Source organism: Numida meleagris, chromosome 2, assembly GCF_002078875.1.
Source record: "Numida meleagris isolate 19003 breed g44 Domestic line chromosome 2, NumMel1.0, whole genome shotgun sequence".
NCBI classification, from domain to species: Eukaryota; Metazoa; Chordata; class Aves; order Galliformes; family Numididae; genus Numida; species Numida meleagris.
Window position 1 is genome coordinate 57808035 of NC_034410.1, and position 18154 is coordinate 57826188.

At 42.2% G+C, this 18154-nt stretch overlaps 1 long non-coding RNA gene across 34 annotated transcripts in view; it reads left to right on the forward strand.

Moving 5' to 3' along the window:
* LOC110393160 overlaps positions 1 to 17847 on the forward strand; it is a 267894-nt gene extending 250047 nt beyond the window's left edge. For 28 of the 34 annotated variants that reach the window (XR_002434842.1, XR_002434849.1, XR_002434843.1 and 25 more), the window contains 3 exons: positions 541 to 13446; positions 15652 to 15757; positions 16881 to 17847. This is a non-coding gene — a long non-coding RNA (uncharacterized LOC110393160). The remainder of the gene's footprint in view (positions 1 to 540; positions 13447 to 15651; positions 15758 to 16880) is intronic. The other 6 variants (XR_002434829.1, XR_002434827.1, XR_002434834.1 and 3 more) reach the window with 6 other exon arrangements.

An 18154-nucleotide genomic window follows, 5' to 3' on the forward strand; every position in this document is an offset into this window, starting at 1 on the left:
CTGTGATCTGAGGGAGTGGGGAACACTTCAGTGCTCTGAAACTCTGGACCAGCAGCAACTTACCAAAAGTGTCCTGGAGTACAGATTATCAGCTGGAGTGCTGCTTATGCATTTGTGCAGGATAGTGCTTCATAGAATCATTGAATATTCTGAGCTGGAAGAGTAGTTAAAATCTCACATGGCACCTCACCATCACAGCTGCTGTAAGGGTCAGAAATATCCTTTTCTTTGAGCAGCAGTTTTGTTGAAGAGGATAGTCAAGCTCAAGGGAACTGTTTGTTCTTATTCATCTCCAATGAAGTTTGGGCTTGAAGTAACTGAAGATGAGGGCAGCTGGTGTAAGAAGCTGAGGTCTCAGGAAAGGAACAAGATTTCTATCATTCCATGCCTCAACATCTGCAAAGGTCCTATTGACGCTCAAGAAGAGGCTGTTGGCACTACAAGGGATTCTAAAAGCTTTTAATGCTTTATTTGAAGAGATGCAACTTTTGTATGGTCACTGTGTAAATCTGTATTCCTTTTTCTCTTAATTACTTTCAGTTTGAAAGCAAATCCGTCAGCTTGGAGATGTGGTCTTAACAAAGCCTGGAGCTGTAGCAGTACAGAGGCTGCATGCAGGGAAGAACAGCCAGAAGGGACCTTCATGTGCAGTGCATCCTGCAGTCCCACAGCTGGAAACACATCCAAGGCTGGACATAAACCCAGCTGTCTAGGAAGTACGTAAGATACTCATTTGGATCAATTAGGGCACACAAGAGAAACCAAAGAACATGAGTAAAAGTTGTAAAAGTTACAAGTGTGTACTACGGAGGCCTGTACTTTGGAAGCGTCTTCCGTGAAGCGAAGGATTTTCCCCGTATTTCTGAATCACAATGAGTTCCTGGTATATGAAAGACAAGAAGAAAGTTTAGAAGTCAAATTGTTGAGACTTCTGGTTTGTTTTGAGCTTTCCTCCACACTTCTGTGACAGAAGACAACATATGTGAATAGCTTAAAAGCAGGTTGAGGGATGGTGGCCACTGATTTGCGCACAAAGGGATGCAGTGGTTAGAAAAGTGGAAAGGGGTTTCTGGGTGGCTGCACAGTAGTACTAAAAGATTGTGCTTTATAAAGAACATGTATAACAGTGATATTATTCAGAACAGTACTTGTTATAGTACTTGCGATGCTATCTTCTGATTAAAGTTTATAAGCACTTGTGGTCTTGGGGTAGGGGCAGAAGCTGAAGCCTACCAAGTGGTTGACTCTTCATACTAGAAATATTCACATATTCATACTTACAGTCAAAGGATAGCCTATTAAGAGGTAAAATTCTGCTCTGTTATTTGAAATTTTCAAGATCAGACCCTAGTAAACACATTTCTTCTTGTTGTAGTTGGGTGACATGAAACTTCTTTTGATGGCTGTTTCAGTTTAGCCTTTATGAGTTGGTAGATGGGCTGATCCTAGGTCCTGGTCTATTTTCACCGCATGTGTTACGCAGATTTCCTTAAAAAGGAATCTTATGCCTTAGCCAGGAAGATAAATAATGAGAAAACATCTGCTATTTAAGCTCTGGACTGACCTATAAATCTTAACGACAAATGCAATACCAGAAGCAGAAATCATCTACAGATTGCAAAATACTCACACTCTCTCTTTTTTGTTTCTTTTTATTTTTATTTTTATTTTTTAACAACATTGTTGTCATTCCTTTAATTCCTTTAATTCCTGGTAATTTGGAAGCTCACAGTTTTTTTATTTTCCTTCTCACTTTTTCATTATAAGTGATAGGAGCTGCCGAGAGGAGGGCATGGCAACCATAATAACAGAAGAAGGATGGAACAGACAGCCTCTACAAGAAGCTGACAGGCAGAGAATAATGACAGAACAGAGGATGGATAGCTAATAGGATGATTTACTCTTGAGAAGCTCTGGAGAGTGGGATGCTTCTTTGCCTGTTTATTTCAACCTCATATGATGGAGAAGAAAGGAGTTTACTTAACTGCTTTAATCCTTTGCTGCATTTTCTCCTACTAGGGGGTGGGAATGTGCTTCTTTCCTCAGTGCTTCTTTGTGGCCTGTCTCCAAAAGAAAGACTGCTCTAAGAGTAACAAGAGATCTCTCTCCTTTTACCTATAGAGCTGTAACAGAAAGGGCCCAGCAAACATTTAAAACAGCTGTACCTGTGATGACCAAAGAGTTAAAGATGCTAAAATACAAAATGCTGTGGAGAATGTCAAGCTCAGAATTCAGAGAAGGAGTTTAGTGTGGGGCATGGCTTACCTGCAGCATGAGCAAAGATAAGCAAACTCTCAAATTTAGTTGAGATGCTGAATAGAACTGGAGGCCCTCTCATGCAGCAAGTCATTCTGTTATCTGTTTGTTTATTGCAAAGTCAGGCTAATTTTATTCTGCACTTCTTGTTGCTTTAATGTAAACACTGGAAGAGGTAATGTTGGGGTAAAAGTCTCTGGAGATCGTGAGCAGCATATGGACCATGTCTCTTGATAAATCGTGAAACTATCCCCTTGCAAATGGGCAGGGATGGAGTATTTCTTCTACTGACGCTGTCAAGGGATCCTTGCATCCCATGAGTCAGTATTCTTTGTCTGTAATTTCAAAGATAGGTCAGTGGGTATGGAAATCAGTCTACAGAAATTAACTCACTTACCTGACTCTTATTGGGCCAGGTGGTACAAGTAATCTGGGCTGGAAATTCAGCTCTCCTTTGGGAGTGGTTTTCTCTGGGCAGAAATTTCCCCATTCTGAATTACTCTAGAGACACAAGTGTAGTCCTGGAGTGGCTGGGCTGGCAATGTTCAAGCACACAAGCAGACTGCAAATAAGATAATGTTCATTGGTTAAAACAGCAATGGAGGGAGGGAGGGCTAAAATTAAACACATGGTGATACTTTGTTTTGTTTTTTTTTTCCTATGCCCTGAATACCGTCTGCTTGAAAATCAGGTGAATCCAAGTGTTACTCTGAAGGGCTCTTCTTATTATGTTGAGATTTTCATAAAGTGGAGCAAAGAATTTTGTCTAAAAGACAAATAGGAGCCTAATAAGTAAATGCAAAAGAGACTGTAAACTGATTGGTGCTCAGAAGAGGGTGAATGAGTTTGACTGAGATCTGGAGTAAAGCACTCCTGTGCTCTTTCAATTACAAGTTTAAGACTGCCACAATTGACAGATTAAAGGTGTTCACCCTAATCCAAATTATACTTTCCCCAGTCAAATTGACCATTGTGTCAGCTTCAATTTGTTCAGATATGTCACCTACAGTGACTGATTGGACTGATTCACTTGCACACTCTTTGACAAGGTCCTTGTTTTGTGTTCACTCCTTGCTATTTCCTTGCTATTTCCCTTGTCAGACAGATACTCTAGAGGCATTTCCATTATCTTCCATGTAGCTGTACCTCAGAAATTTAGTGGACTGGAAAGAAAAATCCTCAGGCCAATTATTCTGACATAAACTCTACTTATCAGGAAGCACTAGAATATGAAGCATAAGTTAAAATAACTCAAAAATAGGATGCACACATGCACATATATATACAACCCAGACATACACCTAAGTAATGTCTTGCTCAGTCTCTGCTGTGACTGCAAATGGATGAGCACTTTTAAATAAGAAGCAACCCAAACATTGCCTCAAAGTCCAAATTGAAACAGTCTCTTTAAGAATGGAAGCACTTTAAAGCAAAACCAAAAAATTATTTGCACAGTTTTGCCCTGTCTCGTTTCTGTTAGAGGCAAACATAGCAGGCTCTCTGAAAAAGGAACCAAAGTTTACACATTTCTGAGAGCCATGCTAGTGCTAATGCAGCACCACCTTCTTTGATTAGGAAGTGAAGAAGAGACAAGTTTCATTTCTTTCACTCACTGAAGGAAGTGGAGATGTTTGTCTCATAAGCATAAAGATATAAAGTGACGTTTAGATTAATGTTTTTCAGCTTTAGCCAAATTCATCAGATGGTCTCTCCTTTGAGAGCCATTGACATCCCACTGAAGAATGTTTCCATTGGGAGTTCTCGGAGTCTGGAGAGACCTCTATGGTGCATCCTAACCTTCCTCAGGAATACAGGCAGGCCTGCAGAGAGACACATGGTAGCATGCAGGTGGATAGCAAAGTGAGAAGGTGCAGTGGCTCCACTGGAGCTGTCAAACTCTGTCAAAGGCAGTGCAAAAGGGATGAATTTGCTTAAACTTCACATAAAAAAGGAAAAAAGCACTTGTCAATTCTACATACTATCAGTACATGGTGAAATGACTGGCACTCAAGGCCCCAGTATCATCCTTGCTGAACTTTCATTTGAATCTTATTTCAAGGTAGATGCATGTATAATTAATTTCACTGTCCTCTCAGATTCTTTTGCATCTCTGATAGTGTTGTTGTTTTTGTTTTTTTTTTTTCCTGTTGTTTTACTCTTTGAAGTAGACAAAAAAATGAAATATTTTTTATCAGGTTACAAGTACATAAAAATATCCAGTGTTATCTGCCTCTGTAATCCATCTGTCACCGTGTCACACACAGCCATTAGTGTAGTTTCCAGACACTGCAATATATAATATATATATAATATATAACATTTAAAAGAGGTACTACAGCCAAAACAAACACTACTTGCCTATCCACCAGTAAGGGTTCATGGCTGATTTTGAATCCACTAAGCCCGAAGGAGGTTTTTTCCTCTGCAGTGGAATGCAATGCTGAGTGGGGTGCAGGCACAGATTCTGTGTAAGTAGCAGGACAGCCACATGCTACAGAGACTTACAAAGCAGTACATTAAGGACTGAGTAGAGTGCCTCTTGTCAGTGCTAGAAAGTCCAGTTGCTGGATTTTGCTTTGTACTTCTGGATTTTTTTGAAGTTTTGAATTACAGAGAATGGAGGAGGCATTCTTTTTTTATGCTTTTTTAAGCAACTCTAATACCTTAGAGAATTGGTGTAGATGTTTGAACTTTGGCATACAATACCCAAAAACACACCTATGCCTTAGGGTTTTAAGCAGTTATCATGAAAGATATGTGAGAACTGAAGCATAAGAGCAGAGCAGTACTTGGCATAATCTGTTTGTCTAACATCAGATAGTCTAAAATATGTGTCTCATGCACACCCCTTAGTATTCATGTACAGCAGCAGAATTTGCTTTTAATGGCTGATTTTCCACTTTTTCCTAGTAATGGCTCACGTTCCATGGAGGTAATATGGGAACAATCCCTACTGTCTGCATCTCTGGGTATGCTTGCAATCCTTGTGCGGAAGCAGGCTGGGCGGCCACTTTTCATTAAGATGTATGTGATGCAGTCCATGAAGTCTTGGAGCGGCTACCTTGTCTGTTTATTGACTGTGAAAGAAAAAGGTACCGCTGAAAATGTTTATGTGACTCAGGGTTCAGTTTTCATGGAGATGAGCTCAGGCTGTCACTCCTACTTTAATCTGGAAGTAAGAGATTTTTTTGGTAAGCTACTAAGGCATGCAAGGCAAGAAGGCAGAAACTAAGAGGGACCACAGAGGTGAGCTTGTTGAGTCAGTACTGGTTAGCAAAAGTTTGAAGCTGAGAAGCAAAGGCATCAGAGATTCAGCAGGGAAAGAAAGAAGAAAAACATCATTGAATTGACAAGATTGAGAAACCCTAAGAGAAGAGGCAGAGAGGAGGAAGGCAGTGCATTAGCAGGACTGGGGATCAGCCTCTTCTGAGGAGAAACAGAGGTTGATGTGTCTCTGCATGATTGACAGCACCTTGGCAGCAGAGACTCGCAAGGTGACTGCCCTGTGGATACTGAGCATATGAATGCTTAGCCTAATAATGTTAGCTCTGGCCCACTGCTGCTTGTGGTAGCAATAAATATGAACAATTTGGGGTTTCTACTACCCTGCTTTTGGGCCTCTCTGCCCAATAAAAATGGCCAGAACATGAGGGTTATATTTAATGTGATCTCCTTTATCGTGCAGACTGCAGTATTGGCCTCAATTTAATTCCTCCTTGTATTAGAGCATATCTGTTTGAAGAAAAAAGAAAATTCTCTCTTGATTGAAAAGTTTTATGGCGCTGTATACTCTATTAGCCCTTGGGAAATAATTCTGCTGGTTAATTATCCTGAATGTTAAAAATCTGCATGTAAACTTTGCTCTGAATTTGACTGTTTTCAACTTCCAGCCACAGAATATTATTATGTGTTTGCTGAACTGAAAAGCCCACTCATCATCAGGTTTCTGCTGCCTATTTTGATGGTGAATATGTCATTTGCCTTCTCTGTGATGAGCAGTGAGCTGCTTGATCCTCTCATCTTCATGTGTCCTGAGCCTGCCATCCCCCTAACTGGATCTTTTCTGAATGCTCTCCAGTTCTTCAACATCCAGAAATACACACAGTGCTGCGAGATCACATCACTAGAGAATGCACAGGAGTCCCAGCAGCAGCAAGAGAAGCAGTATTTCCTGTTAATATAACTGAGCACTGCAGTGGCAGAAGCATCACCCTGAGGATTTATGTCCAGCAAGCCACCTGCTGTGTCACCTACCACAACTTTGGGCGCTGGCTGTTGGAGCAGCCTGTGCACCCCATCAGTGTGAAGAATCCTCTGCTGGTATCCACAGACATGTTGTTTGCTTGTGCCTAATTCAGCACGTACCCCAGACTGATGATTTGCGATCTTTATCACTCCCACTGACTCTTCTTGTCAGGACGGGCTTAGGCTGTAGTGCAGTTATGCTTCCATCCATGTCATTGATGAAAGTGTTTGGTAGCAGAGAGGCAAGAATTAATTTGTAATGCAGCTCACTCAAGTCTCACCTCCTTGACTGATGTCACTCTGCTTTAATTCTTCCTGACCTGACTCTCGTAGCTTTCTGTGCTCTGCTTACCTGGGGTTCATAAAGCATAGAGAGGTACATCTGCTGAAGCCTGCTCCAGCAAACTTGGAGCCATGACAGTGCCCAGACAGGACAGTTCAAGCAAAGCAATGTACCAAGTTAGACGCCAGGTGAAGTCCTACCAACATGTTATTATTGGATCTGCTACCTCTCACCTCTCTGATGCTGCTGCTTCAGCTCTTATATTGAAATAGGGCTGAAAGCTGATCCTTGAAGATTGGCACTTGTAATTCATCACCCAAGGGACCTTATGTTTGCTGGTGCCAGCAGATTCAGTTCAAGGTTGCCTGCTTATGTACATCGGGCAAAGAGTGACTTAAAGTGTAATGTTTCCTGACTTCCCTGTGCCTCTTCTAGCAACATCTATATTGCCACAACATTTGTTTTAAAACCAGAACGATATATAAACGTGAAAATAACTCATTTAAACGAGCAAACAATATAGCAGACAATGAAGGAAAGTGCAGAGGACTAAATGTGTATCATACAGGGAATACATTGTATCAGCTAAATACAAACATATTTTCTTGGGTTTTGTCCTTTGGAATGATAACGAATGGGCAGATCAACAGAAAAGATCAATGCCCCTGGTGAGGCTACACTTAAGTCAGTAGAGTTAGACCAGGGATACATTTGGCTGATTCTTTTGCTAGCAGCTGTATGAAAACTTTAATGTAGAGTTTCTGCGTGTGTGAAGTGTATGCCAAGACAAATGCAACATGCTAAATGGAACCTCCTGATTTATTTAAATTAAAAATACGCTACAAGAAAACAGTGTGTAATTGGAGTGGAATGGATCCAGACTAGAATCGTCTGTCTCATGTCTCCAGAGTGTCTGAGGGAGGAGCAGTATCTTACTTGGAAACCTAAGCAAAGTAGAATATGCAGATAGCAGATAATTTCTTGAAACTGCTAAGATCCAGCAAGGGACTCAGAGCTCTTTAGAAGACAAAGGCTGTAATCAGACGTAAAAGAGCAGTTTTGGCTGCAGCTGATATGGACTAATAGATTACCAAATGCAGCCTGTTTTCATCTGTTCATGAGTTACCTTACTCATTGGCATTTTCCTCCCCCCACCCTTGCAGCCCAGGTCTGTCAGTATCATTGTCACTCTCCAACTGGCCAAAATGATCCAAATGTATATACAAAAAAAAAAAAAAAACTATCAAAAATGTACCTAACTGGATTTATTTTGCTTTTACTGTGTTGGAGTTGAAGCCTGGAGATGTGGCAGAGGTGGTGGCTACCAGTCGTGCCAAACACCTGTGGCTGGGCTAGAAGGGACAGTGTCTTGGTGTGGATCATCAGGAGCCAGAACCGTATCTCTGAACACAGTCTAACTTTAGTGTTGGATCAATACAATCCTTCTTCTCATAATCCCAATCACCTGCTACCTGGTGGTACCCCAAGCCCTCTGCAATCCACCTTTCTGCCTGTCCTGACCTGCAAAACCATTTAAGCTACATAATTCTTTAGCTGCTCAGAGATCTATCTCATGTCAAAGGTCTAGGGGGTTTCTCAAGCTCTACGGTTCCTGGCCTTCAATACTCGCTATGCCCAACCAAATAGGTGCTTCCAGAGCCTACCTAACTTGTACTGGGGGAAATTGCTGGGAGGAGGAAAGAGGAGAAGCGTTTGTGCATCCAGTAATTTCAGACATGGAAGACCCAGTTTTGAAGGAACACTACAAGGAAATCTAGTGCTCCCATGTGCACTGTTGGAAATGGTACAAATAAGTTTCCTCAACACATGAAGAAGCAATTCTACTTAGCATGAAATAATTATGCAAATGCTTCTAAGATGAGGTCAGTGTAATCATGAAAGCTAATTCCCATATTAACAGTGCATCAGATACATCAAGTGTCTACAGCTCCCAAGAAGGAGCACAATTGAATAAAAATCCTCAGCAGTTCTCAGCCTGGATGGCTCACTATTGAGAATAACAGGACAATTTTGTATCCTGAAACACACTCAGAGCTGGTTGCCAACTGTTTTCATTTTAAGGGCCTGCCTGCAATAAGAAACCACCAGCAAGAGGAGAATGAGAAATTCCTCATATCCCTGGATGCAGGTTGTCTTGCATGTTGAGAAGTGTGATGCTGCAGCACATGTTTCAGTGGGGGAGTTATTCTAGTTGTGTGTGTATTGTGATTGTCCTCTGTTTGGTGGAAGCGCCTGCTGAAAGAGCAAGATGGAGTGACAGCCCTTGTGTAAATGTATTGGAATGGAAAAATATTGTATGGTCCATGAAAAGAACTCAAGGTAAGATTTTCAGAACTCATTTTATGAAAGTTGACACGATTCTCATGCAATTCTAATGGAGAAAGGGTATCCAAACTGAACACTTCTGAAAATGCCTTCTTTTTTAAGGAGACTTAAAGTCATTCTAGCTGGTTTGTATTCTTCAGCTGTTTAAGCACTTCAGAAAATGTCACAATGAGGCAAAAAAAAAAAAGTGCTAATCGATCGCATTGGAAAGTTTAACTTTAGCAGCCTTGCATTAAATTAACTTGAGGCTTTGTACATGGCTCCTATTAGACTGTGCTATATGAAAAATAGTAGGTAACCTTATTCCTATCATATGCAAATGCCTTGGGGCAGTGTAAATAGCCTGACTTTGATGTCCTGAGGTTTGAATTCTGAAATGTTCTTTCACAGCTTGATCCAGTGACCACAGAAGTCAGACAGAAAAATTCCTTATGACTCGAACAGGTCTTGACTCAGGCTATTAATATTGTTTTTTTCCACCCTGTTTAATATCTGGCCACATACAGCTCTGTTCCTGTAACAAAACTCTGAGGGAATCTAATTCTGGTCAGCACCTGACTTCTGCCTAATTTCTTAGAAATAAATAGCAAGGTCATTTGGCAGCACTGTTGAACTCAAGGCCTAAAGACTTATGGATATGCACCTTCTGCAGATGTATACCTGTCTAGACAATAAGGTTCTGTAGAGCTTAGTGGGTTTTTTGCCCAATACTGAAGAGCTGTGGTGAGTACTTTCAGTTCTAGTTATAGCTTGTGAGACATGCACATCTTTCTTTTGTGAGAGTTATGCATGTGTTAAAATACTAAGGAATACTAAGTAGTGCAGAATCAGGCCTGTGATAACCTCTGACGTTGGGAGCATGTCCTGCAACCAAGCTCATCCACTAGAAAGAACAACATTGAAGCCCAGCAGTTAATATGCTGGACTGAGCCCACAGTCTTGCCCACTGAAGACCACAATCTTGAGATAGCAAGTTCATCAAGGTAAGCACAAGGGCTGTTCTGAAAGTAATGTCCCATATTTTATAATGTTGGCCCACAACGTCAGAGGCAGATGTTAGTGGTATGGCAGTAGAGGTTGAACCTTCCCACCAATATTCCATTACATTTTGTTGGTGTGCGACAGATGGCAGTAGAGGGGCAGTCTGACCAAATGGTGTCTGACATGGAAGAGTGTATAAAGCAAAACTGTGTCATTGAATTCTTCCATACAGAAAAAATGGCACCCGCTGACATTCACTGACGCCTGCTGAACATTGATGGTGACCAAACACTGGGCGTGAGCACAGTGAGGCAGTGGGTGGTGCATTTCAGCAATGGTGACAGTGATGTGACAGACAAGCCATGCTCTGGACTGCCATGCACAGCTGTCACACCACAAAACAAAGAGTGTCTTGATCAGCTCATCCACATGAATCAGCTAATGGTGGTGACTATATTGAAAAACAGTGTTTTGTAGCTGAGAATTTGCTCTATCAAATAGTGCTGTTGTGCTCTTTGTAGCTATTGTAGTTTCCATGAAAATAAATAAGAGGCATTACTTTCAGAGTAACCTACATACTTGATTACTTACTTGATACCTACATACGTCCTGCCCTGCAAGCTGCACTGCATGAATTGCTACAACTCTGCCAGCCTGAATTTCCATCTGTTTAAGGGAAGAGGATGATAATTCCTTCACAAAACTTTTGGTAGGTGCTTGTTTTGTTTGATTAGGACCAGTTTGCTTATTATTGCCCAGACAGCAAGAAAAAATCGGAGAAATGAAAAATTTTTAGACAGTGCTGTTAATTTGTTGATGGCAAGTTTTGCATTGGTAGTATAACAAAGGTAAAACCACCACTCTCTTTGAACCTCACTTTCTTCCTGCACATGGAGTTTTTCACAGTGCACCACTGATAGTGGAGAGACGGGACAGAGGGGAGAAGTAATGATTTTGGCGATGGTGACAATGATGGTGACATCATTGTGATTTACTAGAATAGCAGCACAGCAAATCTGGTTTCTCAAATATCTTGTGTTTTGTTAATTACTGACAGCTTTGTTTTGAATTGAACGTGACACAATGTAGAGAAATGGGCAAGCATGGCCCCTGACTCACCACTGCCTGGCTGAGCTCGGCAGGTGGGAGCAAGCTCTCTCCAAGAAGGGGCCCAAGCAGTACTCGCTGCCCCAGTTCTTCTGGCATGAGTCTCTGCAGATGGATGCAAGGGAGGAAGTCCTGAGACCCAGCTATGGGGTTCCCCAAAGGGGCTCTTTCCACCCTGGGCTTCTGGTCCAGCAGGAGCATGGAAATCTGGCCAAAAAGGAACATGAAACAGGGTGTACTCCCCATGGGGTTTCCTGTGAGGTACCCTTTTACCCAGCCATGGTTTGTTTTGGGCAAGTGGGATGGCTTGGGTGAGCTGCTGGCTTCAGTTCTGTGCTGTGAGGAGACATGTGGGGAGCTAGTTGCTGTAGACCACCAGTGACTGGAGGCATCTGTGCAGGGGCAGGGATTTACCTGGAAATAAATCTTTGGGGTTGGTGGGGCCAGGTCACTCTGTCCATGTTTACTTCAGACTATGGGACCACATGTTGTGCAAAGCAGGAAAGTGCAAGACACACATCTGAGGGCAAGTGGAGCCAGGGTGGGCACAGTCCTCTAGCATTTGGCATCCCCTGCCCATGTGGGAATTCACACTGAGTGCTATCTCCATGTATTTGGATCTGCGCATACTTCAAGTGGTGTTCAGCCCACCTGGGTCAACCAATCCAGGACATGCACAAAGCAGGGGCAAGCTTGAGAGCTGCACTTCAGGCGGAGGAATTCTGGGCAGAAATGTGGGAGCTTTGTAGGTGTGGGTACCTGTTCTGCAGCTCCTGCCTGCACTAGTATTCTCCTAGTGAACATGATGGAACCTTGGTACCAGAACATGGGAATGTTCAAAGCTGGAAGAGATTATTTGGTATGCTAGCATTCATGTAATGAAGATATTCGGTGTTCCAGGAGATCTCAGGGGCTCAGAATATAACAGATTCTTTAAGGACCTCAGCCAGATAACACGATTTTCCGGCCAGGTTAATAGATTTGACAAAAGCAAGAGAAATTATACAATTTCAGGGTTTATACCTATTTTAATGAAAGGGTACTAGGATTAAAATGTCTGCAGGAAATGGTTCCTAAGAATGCTTATGTGGTGACAAGATATTGGACTAGCAAGACTGCTGGCTGTCTAAAGTTATTCCTGCATAAATGTGCTCCTAATGATCCCATGGTGACTTATTTTTGACCTATGTTTATTTTGTTGGGTAAATGTCACATCCGTTTTTGTCTCTTTATTACCACTAGTTCACCAGGCTCTGTGCGTGTGTTTGTGTATGCATAACACATAGACATAATTACACATAAGTCCTTTGGTGTCACTTTTCCCAGAGCAGTGTAACACTTGGCATATGAAATGAATTTGTATAGAAATAAAGCTGCAGAGGTTTTTTCCTTTCCCAACCATTTTTTCCTTTTCACTAATATATAAGAGAAGTGGAAACAGCAAGTCAGACTATATCTGTAATCATATGGCATGAAAAGAAATTCAATTTCAGAAAAAAAAAAAAAAGCCGTGCTTTTTGTCTGCGTGCAGGAGGAAGCCTGCAAACTAGTACAGCGCACATCAGAGATCCAGCATTTGTGACCGATAAAGTGTTTTGAGAAGCAGCAGCATCTCAGTCCCGGTTTGTCAAAGCTGTTTTGCAACTGTCCTCCCAGTGAAGTTAACTGGAGCTAAGGACATGCCTTGGGAAATTAAGCCTAAAGCAGTGTGCTGGGAATGCAGACTGCTAACTTCAGCTCTCCCACTAACTCACTGCTTGACCTTGAGCGCATCAGAAGGTGGACAGGAGTCCAAGAGTGATTTGGGGCTGCTTTTCCATCATCGGGTTATCCTTCTTTAACTAGCACACGTTTGTTCTCTTACCCATCAGGAGCTCATTTGCGCAGCCTAAAACAAAGGGAAGAAGGGGATCCTGAATTACAAATTCCAAGCCGCAGTCCCAGAAACCTTGCTGACAGGCTTCTTCTTTCTTATGCAGTGCAGAGGAGGAAGCGTGGCTCTCTGATCTGAGATTTTGCTGGATGAAGCCCCGAATAATGTTTCTGCTTCCAGCACCCCCCTCCCCATCCCACAGGCTGCCTCCTGGCCCTGTGCCCCTGTGTATTGAGGGGAGGCAGCTCTCCTGCCTGCAGGTGGAGAAATCCCCTTGGCCAGACCTTCGTGGATCCTGCAGGCCCAGCCTCTGTCCCACAGCAGCTCCCAAGCACAGCACTCATTTCTGCGGCAGGTCAGTGCCTTGGCATCCACACAATGAAGCTGTATATAAAGAAGGAAGGGGTGTAAAAAGGAAAGAAAAGAACCCAAATGGGATTAAAGAAGAGAAAAAAACTCAGGAGTGCTAAGTACAAAGGGAGTTAAAAAAGGAAAGGGAGAAAGACTTGAATAGCATTGAATATTTGAATTTCTTTTGTTTGAGATTTTTTTTATGCCTCTTGGAAATGTGGAAATGTTTTTTCTTTTTGTTGTATATACATTTTTTTCCAATTAGAAGAATCTTCACTATATATTTAGCACTATTTAGAGGGAAATGGGAAGATAAGGCTGCAGAGGAATGCTTCAGGCTAAAGTTAGGTTCTCCAAACTGGCTTTTGTTGTGCCAATGTGAATCGCTTAATAATTCATATTTCAGAATACATTAATGCAAATGATAATTTTAGCTTGCTATTGAATTTTTAAATATGCAATACAAGCAATTTATGTTTCTGTTCATTTTCCCAGGTAAAACTGTTTAGACATTTTTAACATATGCTTGGTTTCACTCATCATATATCATCCCATTGTTTTAATATGGGGTAATTAAAAATTAGGAGCATTGCAAATAATACATAGAGCCTTGTGTACATGGAAAAATAACATGGAACTGATATTCAGCCTTTCATACTGAATGGGAGAAATTTTTCAGTCATGCTGCTGTAATATAATGTTGGTGTGCTGTGTTTATGCAGATAATCTATATCTAAATAGTAATTACTGTGATTAATCTGTATCTATCCCTTTCTTTAACTCTTTTTTTTTTTCCTGGAAAGTTTTTTAGAGTTACAAATAGTATTTGGTGTAGGAAGGACAAATGTGCTGTTCCCCTCCTGCTGAGCAGGCTAGACAATTAGAAGACTGCAAATCAGAGGTTATTGAGGATTCACTTTCTTTTTTTCCTTTTGGAAACTGATGGTCAGCTCCAACCCTCCTTCTCAGAAATGTGCTGGGAGTGCAAGTGGCTGACAGATGGGCTGGACCCAGAGAGCCCACCACGGGCTTTGCCCAGAGAGGATAAAGAGCTCTGTGCATTCTGCATTGCCCAGCAGCCCCCTGGGATCCCCACTAGCAGTGGTAGGGCAGGAGCCTGTCCTCCCTGCAGAAATGGCAATGGTCCAGGAGCATGCCACGTGGTGGGGAAGCATTTAAAAGAGCAGCTGGGGACAAGGGATGCTGCACCTTGCAGAATCTTGCTCTTGCATCAGTAGTGCATGCACCCTCAGGGACATGTTGCTGAGAAGTGAAGTGTCCATGTAAAGGGCTGCAGGGTGAGGAGGATGTCCTGAGGCCTTGCTGTCACTTTTCCTTCATGTCCTCTTTCTCACCAACCTGATAGTGACCCCCTGCTCTGGTGTGCCAGTGGGGATGACAGCTTGACTCTCACTGTGTTCAATGGACCACCTGACTTCTCTTTGCCAAGCTGAGGAGGGCCAAGAGCCCAAGTTCCACACCTCTTTTCCACTCCTGAAGGAGATGATCCCCTACCCTTTCCGCTTTTATCTCCAGGGCAACAGAAATAAAAAAGGTTGCTTTCTGTATCTTTTCTGGAATGGAAACCCATCCTTTACCAGTGATAACACCAGAATGCTTCCCACAAACACCTACTAGCCCCTGGCTTCCACTTGGCCATGACTGCTCAGCTGAGATAAAGTGGGAGCATTTCCTAGATATGAGATCGACAGGCAGATATGACCCATCTCACTGCTGGACCTATCCCTGAGCTCCCATATGCAAATCTCATCCTGTTCTTAATCAAATATCATCCATCCGGGGTTGTGGGGGGAAGAAAAATGACAGTGCTATTAGAAAGGAAATGGTAATGAGAAGAAAAGAGATATTAAGGAACCAAAATAATTTGTTACAAATTAATATTACAACCTAGGGATATAAATATGTCTGCTTATTGGAACACATATACTCCCCCTTAAACCATTGCTAGAAGCATAAAACTTCCCACTACATGCTGTATTGGTCAATGTATCTCTGTAAGAAGGTGCTTTGTATCTCTGAGGTAGCATAAGAGCCATTAGATGTGGGTGTTGCTATGGTAACTGCTCTTTTTTTTTTAATTGAATAGCATAGTAAGTAGTCTTGTAAAACCCACGAACCCGTAACTTGCTGGTGCCCCGAGGCAGCATTAATGCAAGCACCTTTTCTTTGTCTTATTTCCTTCCCACAGAGATGCAGGTATCTGAGCACAAGCTACATCCATGCAAGTCTAGTAACTGTGCCAGGAGAACATGTCCAACTGCCTCTTAATAAAAGGATGATAAAGAGAAGGCCAGGTAAGATATACCAGATTTATTCCGAGACACTTTGTGTTCCATGGGGTTAGGTAGATAGAAGACTCCCTGTATTTTGCAGCTGAGAGGGGTATCCAAAATCTTTTGCCACTGTTCTTTCACTTCCTTCATACATACACTAGGACTTCAACCCCATGCCGCCTGCCCCAAGCAATAGTGCTGTATTGCAGCCAATTAATGAACCATTTAAATGAATCCTTCTAGTACAAAAGCCAGGTTGGATTATATGAGTTAATTATACTGTATTATAGATTACCTTTAAGGTTCCTTCCAACTCAAGCCATTTATGATTCTATGATACCAGTTTTGTTTGGTGTAAGATTTATTGTTTTTCTTTTAACATATGCTGGGTGAGATGCTCTCCAAATCTCCAAGACTTTCTGCTTATATACTCTTCATCTTTCCAGAAGAGCAGTGCTCTATTTGACTGCAGATTTGGATCACCCACCTGGATCTTGGATCCTGCCCATTTTTGCTGTTGTTCATGCTTTAAATCATTAGCAGGGTGTTTTTAAAAACACAGGAGTACCAATCCTCTTCCAAGCAGGAGGCTATCTCCCTGGTTGAAATAAAATTAGTATAATCTGGTCAAAGGCAGGAATTTTTGAGCTTCAGCTCTAGAATTTCCCTTGCCGCTGCTGTCAGGCATGCCTTGTCACCATTTTACTATGGGATGCTTTGTACTGGCTATCTCCCCAGTTTCAGTGTCCTTGGCACATGGAGATCTCTTCTGTCACTGCCGGATCACTACCTGGCTGAACTGTCAGAAAAGCAGCCAAAGGGAGCAGGTGACCCTCCCTCTCTGCCCAGCCCCTCGGCCCCGCACAGCTGGGGTGGTTTAGGTGTGCTCAGGTCACCGAATGGAGCACCTCACCATGATGGCTTTGACACTGGAAGAATGACTAACTGCAAGGCTTCTTTTGTTTGGAATTTTCATTCATAGGCTATCAGGGGCGAAGTCCACAACTGAGATCCTGGGAATCCCCATGCAGGTGCTGCAATACGAGGGTGGTTTCGATACAGATTTTGGAGATAAGCATAAGTGCGTTCAAGGTTTCCTGGTCACCTAAAAGTTCTGCTTCGAACATTGAACTTTTTTTTTCAGGTGCCCTCCATTCTCCCAGCATGGTTGCTCCACTGCGGAAAAACAAGTCAGGATGTACTGGGGAGATGCTGCTCTGAGGCTCCTGCCTGTGTACTGCACTCAATGACATTTTGATGTCAAATAAAAAGAGGAGAGAGAGAAATGATGCTGAACAGAAATCTCGGCTTCAGACATCTGTTTACTTTGGATATAGTAGAGGGGAGCTGAACAGTATGGCCAGAGCCTATGGTGTATTAATTAACAAAAAGTGAGCACAGCCACTTTGGTTCAAAGAGCTGAAGCAAACTTAGGGTGGCACAGAAGCCTGGGGTTTCTCTGCCATTTGAGAAGGCAATTTCCCCCTAGGAGGAAGTTACAGTCTTTAATAAAAGGCAGATCATTTTCTTCTGAAAAGTAACCTGTTTTGCTAGGGTGGCAAAGGCTTCTAATTTTTTTTTTTTAAAGTCCTATCTGGGAAATGTCTTTTAATGGAAAAGATAGATTTAAAGAACAGATAAAAAAGAAGAGAAAATGTGCACTTGAGGAGCCTGGGTTTGTTCAAGTACAAGCATGGAGAGCCTGAGTGATCTTCACATTCAGATCACAACTTTGCTGCAAAGGAAAGGTCACTTTTGCTTGTGTTCTGGGTCAGCTTTTTGTCTTTCGTCCCCTTGGTAAGATCTCTCCTTTTGTATTATTATGGATCTACCTTGGTTTTGAACTTTCTCCTTTATCTTTCCTTTGTGTGTGTGTGTGTGTGTGTGTGTGTGTGAGTGTGTGGAGAGAACTGATATTTCATCTTTTAAAGGATTTACAAGAAAAAGAAATAATATATGCACCACTGTGGAAAAGCATGTCTCTGTTCATACCTTTGCATTTTACAGGAAAATATGTCATTCCTTTCAGATCCATGAATTAAGATGCACTATTTTTTGCTGAAGGCTATTTTAAATTAGGCTAATAAATTGCTGCTCTCTGCCTTGCGTGATAATGCATTACATTATCTACTGATGTACACGTATTGTTTGACTCTAATGGTGTGGAAATTAAATGTTAGACATGGGCCAGATGTTCCTATAGATGAATATGAAGTATGACTCTGTCGTAGCTGAGTCTCACTGGGACAGAAGGGAGACTGGGAGGCTTTCTGAACAACAGCAATGCAATCCTAAGTGGGTCACCCACACCCACACCCAGAATCCAGCCCTAACACTGAGTGCTGATGGGCATCATCAGCCTCGGCTCTGTTACAGCGCTTCAGCAAGAGCCAGTGCCTCTCTAAATTCAGATGCTTC